Source organism: Coptis chinensis, chromosome 4, assembly GCF_015680905.1.
Source record: "Coptis chinensis isolate HL-2020 chromosome 4, ASM1568090v1, whole genome shotgun sequence".
NCBI lineage: Eukaryota > Viridiplantae > Streptophyta > Magnoliopsida > Ranunculales > Ranunculaceae > Coptis > Coptis chinensis.
In genome coordinates, this window is record NC_141459.1 from 100,639,274 (window position 1) to 100,652,174 (window position 12,901).

At 34.1% G+C, this 12,901-nt stretch overlaps 1 pseudogene across 1 annotated transcript; it reads left to right on the forward strand.

Moving 5' to 3' along the window:
• The first annotated feature begins 1,157 nt into the window (after positions 1-1,157).
• LOC147506262 (protein MOR1-like) lies at positions 1,158-11,207 on the forward strand (annotated as a pseudogene). Its single transcript, XR_015221134.1, has 12 exons — positions 1,158-1,300; positions 1,422-1,476; positions 3,159-3,281; positions 3,391-3,468; positions 3,558-3,705; positions 3,795-3,953; positions 4,372-4,468; positions 4,549-4,705; positions 4,798-5,087; positions 5,225-5,620; positions 8,406-8,640; positions 10,760-11,207. The product of XR_015221134.1 is annotated as a protein MOR1-like (transcript).
• Positions 11,208-12,901: the final 1,694 nt, after the last annotated feature.

The following is a 12,901-nucleotide window of genomic DNA, read 5'->3' on the forward strand; positions in this document are numbered from 1 at the left end:
GAGTTATAGTTTTCAAAAACATAACTCGCTTCAAAATTTTAAGTTTATACTTTTACTTGGTTGACTAGGGCAATGGGAAAACATGTCGTTGCTAAGTTTTTGTGGTGTAGTTAAGAATGGACAGAAGCATCTTGGTGAACAAATTGCCAGGCATTGTTTTCGTCTATCCATTCTATGTAGATGATGGAGTGACTGCTTACTTTAGAAGTAATTTGGTTGCTTTTTACATTTGAAAGAAGGTTATGTAAAAAACAGAAGGTTAAGGACTGCTTTTTGTGTTAAAAAATGGTGATAAGTGATGTATTCTAGGGTTCTAAACCCTTGGTTTAGTCCCATATTGGTTCACATATTATTAAAGTTACATGTAAGGCATCACCTTGAATGTGATGACCACCTATTAAGCGGTGCCTTTTGGAATGAGCGACAAACTAGTGTTGGATTTGAAACAAGAACAGAGTTTTCATGGTAAAATCCTTATGGCCAAGCTACAGGCAAGCGTGATCCTTCAAAAATGGACTTTTAGCAAACTTGATTACTAGCGGATTCAGTGCGAAGTACCTTACAATGAGGCTTACCACAGGAGAATACCATAATATTGCTAAACTGAGTAGAAGAATACAAAATACCCTAAAGCAATCAGTTGGCCGGGAGTTGTGGTATTCAAACAATGAAGTAAGAGCACCGAATCATTCTTGATAGCAAAGGACCTTTTGTTTTTTTTTTGGTTAGGAATCAGGAATATCAAAGTCAGAGGGCTGAAATTCTAAGACTCTTTTCACTTCACTAGGATCTATGTTGTCCAAGGCGCCCAAACAAGCCAGTTAACTTTTGTGAAAATTGTTACGACTTTTTCTCAAAGGTGTTGTGGAAATCTTAGGAAAAATTGTTGGGAAGCGTAATGCCGTAATGCCTCCCGTAGCCTTGACAACATAGATAAGAATATAAATGTGTGGTAACATTGACAACAAATAGGGAGTATCACAATTTATAACACAAATGCAGTCATTTTTAAATGCTTGAATTCTTGCTCAATGCTATGCTATAAAAAGTGCTTTCCTTTCTACGCTATAGTCAGTATATTTCTATTGATGTTTATTACGTATCCCTAACTTAGAATGGAATTGTATTGTCTGGAAAAAGTGAGAAATTGAATTCTAATGGGTGCCTTTGAATATGTTGTACGCTCCTTTTACGTGAACGATTTGATTTGGTTACATGTTTATGATCCTTACAGGTTAGATGTAGCAGAGCAGAGTGGGGAAGTTCTTTCAGGATCTGTGTCTGCTGAAATCCTGTCAAGGTATACATATCTTAGATCTGTATTTTTGGGAAAGTTTTGGCATTAGAAAGTTGTTCTTGTTGGTTGTATTGTTTTTTTTTTCTCTCCCTGACTCTTTCTATTTGGCTTTTCTAACTTATAGGGAAAACATTGGAAACTCTGCAGCAAGTCCAAATGCTTCAACAGACTGGAATGCGGTTCATTTGGTTCTCCTGAGCAGGTTCTTTATTTTTCTTGTTATATGCGTGATTTATTTAATTTATGGTTTTTTAGGATGTTAGATTTCTAAGAGAGCATCCCCCGACCCGAAATTTTTAGGAAGTTTCTATTATGTGAAGCCCTGTTATCTTTTCAAAAATATTGAGTGATACTAGGTCAAAATGAACTGAGACTGTATTATCTCTTTTCTCTCCAAGCTTTCTTCTCCATTAGCAGGTTTCGGTTCAACTTAAAATGACAGTTAAGCTTTGGGACAAAACTCACAAAAGTAATCAGTGATTAGGTTTTGCTCTTGCAAGCACTCTTGAGGTGTGACCAGCTGTTCATCTGATTAAAATCACATTGAAACTTGAGGCGTGCATTCAAGGGCCAAAACCTAATTACCTACTAATTTTGTCCCAAGGCCTAAATAGCAATATGAAGTGTGACCAAAACCTAAAATTCCTATGTTTAACTGTTTAAGTCTATGTTTAGTATTTCATGGTTTTAGTATGACAAAGATTTAGATCTTATTTATGTTGTGTCATGTGAGCTTCTAATGGGTATTTAACCTTTCTTGTGTTACAACCCACTTAAGGATAGTAGTTCTTTTTTTTTTTTTTTCTCTTTTTTCAAAATAAACTGAAGGTGTAAGAGAAAGTATTTTGAAAGTTACATTTTTCTTGGTGTTTAACCTTTCCTGTGTTACTTAATATAAATGGGAGAAAATAGTTCTAGCTATGTTCTTCTTTACCTGAGAAGCACCAGATTTTGAATTCCTAAATTTTTTAATCATTAGCTGACAATAGTTGGGACTTCTTTTCCTTCTATTTTCAGCAGTAGGGGTGACTTGAAGCTAATCTCCGTCAGACATTTGTATATTTGGAGTATTTCCATAACATGTCTAGTTGTTTTATTATGATTTATCCGATGAGTTCTTGAATTCTTGTTTGTTTTGCTCTTAATTTTTTCTTCTTCAATTTGAGCTGTATGGTATCAATCTCACAGTAAAGAAATATATGATTTATCTGTCTTTCTTTTCTTAATTTCATGCAACATGTCAATGGTCTCTCTCTCTCCTAAGTCATAAATTACATCAGTAATGAATTTCAGTCAAACAGAAAATCTTGGAACTCGACTCTCACATATCAAACTTCAAGCGACATAATCAAAGTACCTTATGCTTCTGAATCCCTTTCCTCTTACAAATTAATCCTACTATTTCTTTCATAGCCCAAGACACAAAGAACGGCCACTTGAATATGGTCAACCTATGTTACATGGACACGACATACTTAAAAAAATAATCCGTGTCGAATGTGTATCCACGTGTCCATGTCGGATACACACGGACACATATTGTATGTGAGATACCTCTACTTTTAACATTTCGCCATGTCAGACACTTTGTATTCGTGTCGGATACGGACACACGTGTCCGTGTCAATGTAACTTAGTGGTCAACCATTAATCTCGTCTCGGCTGAAAAAGGGTGGCCAATCAGCTTAGCTTCCTTTAAGCACAATTGTATTACTTTAAGTTATAATACTTTGCAATCTGTCAAGATTAGATACAGGTGGTTTTGTCTTTTCTGTTTGTGTATTGTGGCGCATGGACAATTCTGAAGTCGTGGGCATGAAAGCATGAAAGCTTCCTAATGCGCTGACTCTACTTGCTGCAGTCTGTTGAAGGCATGAAAGCTATTTGTCATGAGTTGGGAGTGGCTACGAATGACCCTGAAAGCACTGCCATAGATAATTTAATCAAGGACGCAGATAAACTTGTTTTATGCTTGGCAATTAAGGTTCAGTGAACTGACTTCATCGAATTAATTATTATCTCCTGAGGAGTTAAATTTCAATTCTTGGAGCAAGTATTTATTTCTTTTGATTTACAAATTTTAAAATTTACAGGTTCCCAAGACATTCGACTTCCTTCTGGCTGGAGGTTCTTCAAGATCTTTTAAATATGTCTTGAACACACTTATGGAGGTCTTGATCCCCTATTTTAGCAGTTTCTTTCTAAAAATTATTCATGCGTTTATCCCGCAGTCCTAATGTAAATGTTGTATATGCTGCAGACTTTTCAGAATAAAGAACTTGCTCATGGTGTGAAGGAGAGTACTCATCACAGAGCTTCTGCTTTGTCTGTTGGATGAAAAGGTTCCCTTGATAGCTGATGGTGGGCAGCTTTTGAAAGCATCTAACATTGTGATGTTAAAGATTCTGGTTAGATTTAGTCCTATGCATAAACGCTTTGATCATGTAATTTCTATTATGGCTCTGTTTTTCTCCTTGACTGATAGTCTTAAATACAGGATAATTCAGAACGGACATTGTGTTTTGTTGTACTAATCAATCTTCTGTGACCGTTAGACCCCTCCAGATGGCCTTCCCCAGCGTCCACCGAGTCTGTTGTGGCTATAAATCACAAGTTCTCGGATCTGGTTGTCAAGTGTCTTATCAAATTGACCAAAGTAATACTCGTTTCTTACTCTTTTGAACTTTCTAGGAATGTATAGTCCATATATGTGAAAGTATGTAAAATAGAACATTTGAAGATTGAATTTTAAGTTTCGAACAGGGAAAAATTTCCATGTCATTAGAGAACTTTTCTTGATAGTTTATGGTAAATACATAAATTAAGCAAGGATAACCAAAACACGGGCTATTTCTGTAACTCAGTTAACAAAAGGAGAATTAGATTTACTGAATCTGTCAAATTTCATATTGGATATAGCATTTGCGATGGGTTTCTCTCAAGAACTAGCCACCCAACCCATAACTCCCGTTTTTAACTATGATTGATTTGAAATTGTTAATGGGAATCTCTTTTTTCTTCAATTAGTTGTATTATGAAAGTTGTATTATAAACTCGATTTTGTTACAATTCAGGTGCTTCAAAGTACAATACATGAAGTTGACCTTGATCGTATTCTCAGAGCATCCATCTATTTATGCAGGAGTTAGGAATGGAAGAAATCAGAAAAAGGTAATATTTTGCTAAATATTTCCCTTAAGGCCTTAGCTGACTTTTATTTTACTGTATTATGTGTTTCTTTGCCTGATTAGAGCTGGAGCTGATGACAAGCCCTTGAGAATGGTTAAAACTATTTTACATGAACTTTGTAAGTTACGTGGGACTGCTATAAAGGGCCATCTTTCCATGGTTCCAACAGACATGGAACCTCAACCTATTGTTCTTGCCTACATCGACCTTAATCTTGAGGTACGTTGAAGATTAGTTTGAATACTAAAACCTTTCTATAAGTTCAACTCAGAAGACTTACTATTAGGTTTCTGAATCTATTATTCTACCAGACTCTTGCTTCTACCGGAATGCTGACTCCAACTGACCCTGTGGGCCAAACTCATTCTTGGTGATTCTGCAAACACCAGTCCTTCACCAGCAAAACATTTTGCATATGCCCAATTAAAGGTTCTGTATGTCTATCTCTATACATACATTATTACATTTGTTGCATTTTGGCATATGATTGCCCCTCTTGAATATAGTATTCACCGAAATCGTGGTTGTTTGATACTTTGATATGCCCGTACAGCAAAACTTGGTGAAATGAAAATTGGTGACTAGCAGACTATACCCCAAGGTAACTCTATTATATTCTCCTTGATGATGGATTGATCTTGATCTTATTGGACTAAAACTGATTGTTTAGGACACCTTCCAAAAGCAGTTGAAATTTATGTAAACTGACTGAGTTTCTTTCAATTGGTTTTTCTCCAGGTGGACATATTCTCTCAGCTCCAGAATGCGAGTGAGGCATTCAGGGCTTCTAATAGTGGAACTTTTCCTATCAAACATAGAAAAGTAATTATGATGGCTTTCAGGTCTTGCATAAATAACAGAGCTTATGCACAAGTCTGATTTGGTAGGAAAAGCGTCATTTTACCTGAATGGCAGGAATGCTGAGCCAGTGCAGCTATGAGACTAGGACAATGTTAGGGGCGGGTTTGGAAATTGTGTGGCTTTTGAGTATTGACCAAAAACCACAATTCATTTTGCCTAGGGCGGGCTTAATCTTCACACACCCACCCACCAACAGCACCATAGTCCACCACATTTTGGCATCATGAAATTGCTATCATGGACTGCTTTTGCAAGGAACATAGGATCAGCCTGGTATTCGTTTAGGTCTTCTTCGAAATTGTATTGCTAAACTTGATTGTACTTTATTTTCAATATGGTCTTATTCGAAATTAGGACGGATTGTACTTTTTTTTTTTAGTTTAGTAAGTTTAATTCATGAATCCACTTGTAAACAAGAAAAATAAATCTGGTCCCTTAGTAAATAAATTCTGTACGAGGATTTGAGAACCCTTAGTCATTTTCTTTTTAGCTTTTAGACTTAAGTAATAAAAATAAAACTATTAGTATCTTGCATGCATAGGAGTGGCATAGAGTGGAGAATTGGAAGGTGAGGGAGAGGAGAGGAAGGGAGGTCGTGGAGAGGGAGAGGGAGAGATTGAAAGGGCGTGAAAAGTGGATTGAATATGAGGAGATGTATAATAATGTGGTTTAAATTTTAATAAATTAATTGGTATTAAGATGTGGAGTGTACGTATGAATAAGTATGAGAAGATGGTAGCATATATTAATATTTCGATTTAATGGTATTTGCATGAAATTTATTATCATTACTTTGTTTTTATAAATGATGTATAGCACTATAGCCTATATGAGAATAAAAATGGGTGTGTCACTTGTCATTGTGGTTTCAACCATTATGTTGGGATTTTAAAATAAGCAATTTAGTGTTGGTTGGGTTGAAATAATAGATTTTTTTGAATTAATTGTGAAATACGTATTAAGTGAGATGGGTAATATTGTTAATGGCATCAGCCTGGTATTCGTTTAGGTCTTCTTCGAAATTATATTGCTAAACTTGATTGTACTTTATTTTCAATATGGTCTTATTCGAAATTAGGACGGATTGTACTTTTTTTTTTAGTTTAGTAAGTTTAATTCATGAATCCACTTGTAAACAAGAAAAATAAATCTGGTCCCTCCGCAGACCTCAGATCAGGAATTATGGTCCGTCCGTCCATACATGCAATTATGAACTAGGAATCTTAGTATTGGGAGCAGTAGTTAGATTTTTTCGTTAAATAATTCTTGTTTCCTATATCCCAATTGTAACAAAAATTGAAGAGATACAGTGGGTGCCATTTTTGTGTTTGTGCCCCCATAGAAAAATACAGCCCTCAATCCGGAACGAGTTTGAGTCTTTGGCAGTGGGAACTGGATTTGCTGGTTTTAAAGTTGTGTTGTGCGTTTAGCAGTTGACTCATGGAATTCTGTACGAGGATTTGAGAACCCTTAGTCATTTTCTTTTTAGCTTTTAGACTTAAGTAATAAAAATAAAACTATTAGTATACTGCATAGGAGTGGGGCGTGAGTGGAGAATTGGAAGGTCGTGGAGAGGGAGAGGAAGAGGGAGGAGTGGAGAGTGGAGAGGGGAGAGGGAGAGATTGAAAGGGCGTGAAAAGTGGATTGAATATGAGGAGATGTATAATAATGTGGTTTAAATTTTAATAAATTAATTGGTATTAAGATGTGGAGTGTACGTATGAATAAGTATGAGAAGATGGTAGCATATATTAATATTTTGATTTAATGGTATTTGCATGAAATTTATTATCATTACTTTGTTTTTATAAATGATGTATAGCACTATAGCCTATATGAGAATAAAAATGGGTGTGTCACTTGTCATTGTGGTTTCAACCATTATGTTGGGATTTTAAAATAAGCAATTTAGTGTTGGTTGGGTTGAAATAATAGATTTTTTTGAATTAATTGTGAAATAATATTAAAAAAAAATATAGAATTGTAATATTGTTAATTTTCAGGGTTTGGTGTTGTATCTAGAAGATGTCAAAGAAGAAATTATATTGCTAAACTTGATTGTAACTTTATTTTCAATATGGTCTTATTTAAATTAGGACGGATTATACTTTTTTTTAGTTTAGTAAGTTTAATTCATGAATCCACTTGTAAACAAGAAAAATAAATCTGGTCCCCCCATGAGACCTCGGATGGGAATTATGGTCCGTCCGTCCATACATGCAATTATGAACTAGGAATCTTAGTATTATTATTATTATTTTTGGGTAGTTAGTTTTTTAAGAATTAAATAATTCTTGTTTCCTATATCCCAATTGTAATAAAAATTGAAGAAAATAGTGGGTGCCTTTTTTGTGTTTGTGCCCCCATAGAAATTTTACAGCCCTCAATAATGATAATGAGTTTTGAGTCTTTGACAAGCGGGAACTGGATTTCTTTGGTTTTAAAGTTGTTTATGAATTTGAGTTTTTGTTTTTGTTTCATGGAATTCTGTTGTTAGGATTTGAGAACCCAAGTCATTTTCTTTTTAGCTTTTAGACTTAAGTAATAAAAATAAAACTATTATTACACTTGCATAGGAGTGGAAGCGTGGAGTGGAGAATTGGAACCATCGTGGAGATAAGAGGGAGGAGGGAGGAGTTATGGAGAGGGAAGATCTTTATAGATTGAAAGGGTTTAGAATTTTGGATTGAATATGAGGAGATGTATAATAATGTGGTTTAAATTTTAATAAATTAATTGGTATTAAGATGTGGAGTACATGAGACTCATATGAATAAATATGAGAAGATGGTAGCATATATTAATATTTCGATTTAATGGTATTTGCATGAAATTTATTATCATTACTTTGTTTTTATAAATGATGTATAGCACTATAGCCTATATGAGAATAAAAATGGGTGTGTCACTCGTCATTGTGGTTTCAACCATTATGTTGGGATTTTAAAATAAGCAATTTAGTGTTGGTTGGGTTGAAATAATAGATTTGTTTGAATTAATTGTGAAATACGTATTGAAAAATATATAAATTGAACTCGGTCCTAACTCACTTTTTTAGGGTTTGGTGTGGTGTATCTAGAAGATGACAAAGAAGAATTGTTCAGGCTGATTAGCGAAACGACACAACACAAAATCTTTGGAACAATCAGTTTGTTCCTCTTAACTAAACCAACTATATCTTTTGGGTTTTGTCCTAATTACTTATATTTTTTGCAGGTCATGCTGGTCGTGGTTGTCTTCAACCTAGTCGTGGTCGTGGAACCTCTTGATGATGTTGTTCTAGGTATACTTAGGTATAATGTTTTTTTGTTTTTTATTATTATTATTTTTGGGTTGAGGTATGACCGTTTCTTTAAGAATTAAGAGTGAAATAACATTATATATAATGTATAATGTTATATAGACTTATAAAAAATTAACATTGAAAATAAAAAATTACCTTGTTTTGTTTTTTTTTTTTTTTTTTTACGTGGAAATTTTATTGATATTGATAATGATAATGAGTTTTACAAATAATTATGACAAACGTGTAACAAGCTGCGCTGCAAGTCATTTATGAATTTGAGTTTTTTTTTTTTTTTTACTTGCTCGTTGTTAACACCAGCATCTTGCTCGTTGTTAACACTAGCATGCAACAAATTCTCTTGCTCGTTGTTAATACCAGCAGGCAACAAATTTTCTTGCTCATTATTAACACTAGCATTCACCGAAGCAGGCGCAACTGGAATAGAAACCATTAGATAAAGGTGAGGGAGATGAAGAGTTATGGATGGGAAAATCTTTATATAAGGAAGGGTTTAGTATTTTGGTAATTTCACCATTTTTAATGTCATGTCGAGGGATAGGACGTGTGCCTTGTGGCAAACTAACATAGGACAAGACTTTGAGTACATAGAGACTCATACTTGTATATCAAAATTACAGTTAAAATGCACAAGACACATTTTGGAAGAAGCGACTTTCACTGACATTAATCAGTTATTTCTTGTACTCAAACCTCACTAAAATTACATTTAACATTGAAGAGTACAAAGTCAAATAAGAGTTTGGAATGAGTTTTTATTGACGTCAACCTATTTTTCATTAGGCTAGTGCCTAGGTATAATGTTTTTTTGTTTTTTATTATTATTATTTTTGGGTTGAGGTCTGACCGTTTGTTTAAGAATTGAGAGTGAAATAACATTATATATAATGTATAATGTTATATAGACTTATAAAAGATTAACATTGAAAATAAAAAATTACCTTATTTTGTTTTGTTTTTTTTACGTGGAAATTTTATTGATATTGATAATGAGTTTTACAAATAATTAGGACAAACGTGTAACAAGCACTGCAAGTCATTTATGAATTTGAGTTTTTTTTTTTGTTTTTTTTTACTTTTTTTGGTTGAGGTATGACCGTTTGTTTAAGAATTGAGAGTAAAAGAAAGGAAGGAGAGCATACGAGTTTGTTAGGAGTGATTAGAATTATACAAACTGACCGGTTAGGCTTTGGGTCTTTGGCTATTTGTTTTAGTCTCATCAACCCATCAAATATTCAAAGACACATTTATCTCTCTTTAATGATTTTGAACTCAAAATAAATGATAAATGATAATTTTGTAAGGGCAAAAAGAGAAGTAAAAAAAAGTTGGTTTATTAGAAAAGTTTTTATTTTTTTTTTTCATACTATTTTTTGTTGATAATATTCTTATTATAGTTGTGAAAATTTTGAGAGGTGCGTAGTGGAAGTTTGCTAAAAAAATTTGTTGGGGGGGGGGGGTGCGAGTCCTTATAGTTTAAAGATTTTTCTAAGTAATTAGTTATGTGGTATCAGGGTGCGCCCCTATACGCACCCTCTTATATCCATCTATGGTATTGAGGAGAGCAAATCTTTGAGACTTTGAGGCGGAAATTCGTAGGATGTAGTTTTAGTGTTGGTAGAACTGTAATTGTGCATAAATTTTGGAAATGTAAATATTTTGAAATATCGATTAATAAATTTCGTTTCGGTAGATTGGAGGTTTCGGTATTTTGTTTTGTTATATCTCTACACTCATATAATATAGTTGGGTTTTGAGGAAATCCCTCTCCACTATGGAGTAAGGCAAATTGAAATCTTCCTATTTGCTCAATTTATAAACACCTCCCTCACAAAAATTAGAAACCCCCCTGTTTATTAATAATTTTAAAAAACCCTCCTAATATAACTTAAATGATATAATTATCTCCATTTTTCTATCTGAATTTAGAACAAGCCCCATCTTTTATTAATAATTTAGAAAAAAACTTCCTAATGTTACTTAAATAACATAATTGCTATTAGGGATCCTGACCCAGTTGTTTAAAATGAGTTAATGTAAGTCTGTGCATGCTTTATGACAAACTGCACCTCTATGCAACTTGATTAATGCCTTATCTTGTGGTGCAGATATGGTGATTCTTTCCCTGTTTCAGAAAAAGTTCTTGATTCCAGTTTCTGCCTTCCAATATAGTACGTTTTTTGTTGACGGAAATGAGTTGCCTTCCAATATATTATGCATAATGAACATGTAATGCATACATTGTGTACTGTTGACAGATTGAGAAAGAAGGGAAGGACGTCACTATCACAGCCTTTTCAAAGATGGTTGGCTATGCTTTGCAGGTCCGTTAGATGGTTGGCAAAAATGAGTATAAGAAGATGGTTAGATGTGTTGAATTAGGAATTAATGTTTCTACAAGTATTATAGATGTCCCATTGGGGAAAGAGGGAAATTCATATTGCAAATGATTTCCATATGCAGCTTAGATCACACATAGCTTTTGTAAGGGTTTTCGTATGACTAACTTTTGAGCTTATTAAATGATATCATTGAATTTGAATCATTTGTATCTAATTTTGTTTTTGTAGCTTTAGACAATTAAATGCCAGAACAGCAATTGCTTGATTCACACAGAATAAATTGATTAATCTTTCCATTTCTTATTCTATTTCAAACCACTGAGATGCGCGACACAACTGCCACAAGATGTCTTAGAACGACATTGATTGTTAAGCCAGTATTTCTCTATATCTTGGAAATCTTATGTCTACACAATAGAATATAGATTTAGGCATTTGAGTAAACCAGGGTGCAATGATACAGTCAGCAATTTGGTGAATAATGAATTAATTATTGACATCTTAACTGCTTATCGAAAAAAGAATCTCTCCTAATGAATTAATTAGCTCTGATAGTGATTCCAAGATTTCAAGTGATGACACCAGTTTTCGGGCCTGATACGTTGCTATTGGTAAACCAAGTCCATGAATAATGTTACTTAACAGAATGTATTGTACTTATATATATTCCATGTCTTATTCCATCGGTGGGATAAAATTTGTTTTATTGGTTATGTTCCATCCGTGATGGATCCAATGATGTCTTATATCAATGCAAATGCCTATAGAGTGATGCCATAAGGATTTCATGGATAATTGCAATGCCAGTTAGTTGGGGCACGCCCATACATTACTGTGATATTATAGCTTTTGGAGCTTTATGTGTATCATGTTTGGTTACATCATTCACTTATTTTCAACGTTGTTGTAAATGAACTAGTTTACAGGGTACAAAAGAGGAAAAGAAAAAAGAAAAATAGAGAACATTTTCTTATTAGCTATGATGCACTAGTAATTGAATTTTTGGCTACTGTTGATATTTTTAGGCTTAAAGCCTTGAATAACCATATTTTTTGATAATTGGACTCTCATTTGTTTTAACAGTTTCAAAAGTCTGTCATGAATTTGCTTCTCAGATTCCTCCTCTTGTTTTAGCACTATGGAAAGAGGGAAAAGGAAAATTAGGAGGATCATTGATGATGCTGAACTTGGAGAAGAACCAAATAAAAAATTGCCCGCGAAAAGGTTTCCCTCCTCTCCCTATTTATGGCATTATGTGTTTCGTTTGGATCAAAGCTTTATTAAATGTATTCTTGTTCTTCCAGGCTCGTCAAGAGCATCTCAAGTCATTGCATGCCAATTCAAGGACTATAGTTTCTGCAAGTTGCAGTGGGTGTGCCTTAGAAGGAGCCAGTATGGAAACGGAGGGTGATGCAACAAAAAGTTATATAGTAAATGTTTTGAGGGAGAAAGATGAAGAAGCAGTGAGCTTTCCCCCCAGTTTCTCAGCCAAGTTGGAACCTCATCAGGTTGGTCTATCTAGTTTATGTCCGAGTGTCCATTGTGTTTAATGTCCATTGGCCTAGGGATCGGCTTATTTGTATCCAGTATTTCAATGTGGTTCGTCACATCTTGAACGACTTAGCATTATAGTACGCATATAAAAAATCTGATTACCTACCCAACATGGTTGCCCATGAGAAACGTTGGGTTAGAGCAATCCTGACCTTTTTATATATCTATGATCAAACCTTTTTTATCCTTATCAGTTAATGGTCTCAATAAGATTTTTTGATTTGATAAATTAAATCGGTCGTGTACATTATAGCGCCCGCATTGTAGTATTATATTATTGTATTTGGAGGCTGTTATATATACTTTGTTACATGTTAGAGTTCTAGGAGAACATCTCCCAAGAGGCGGACTTCC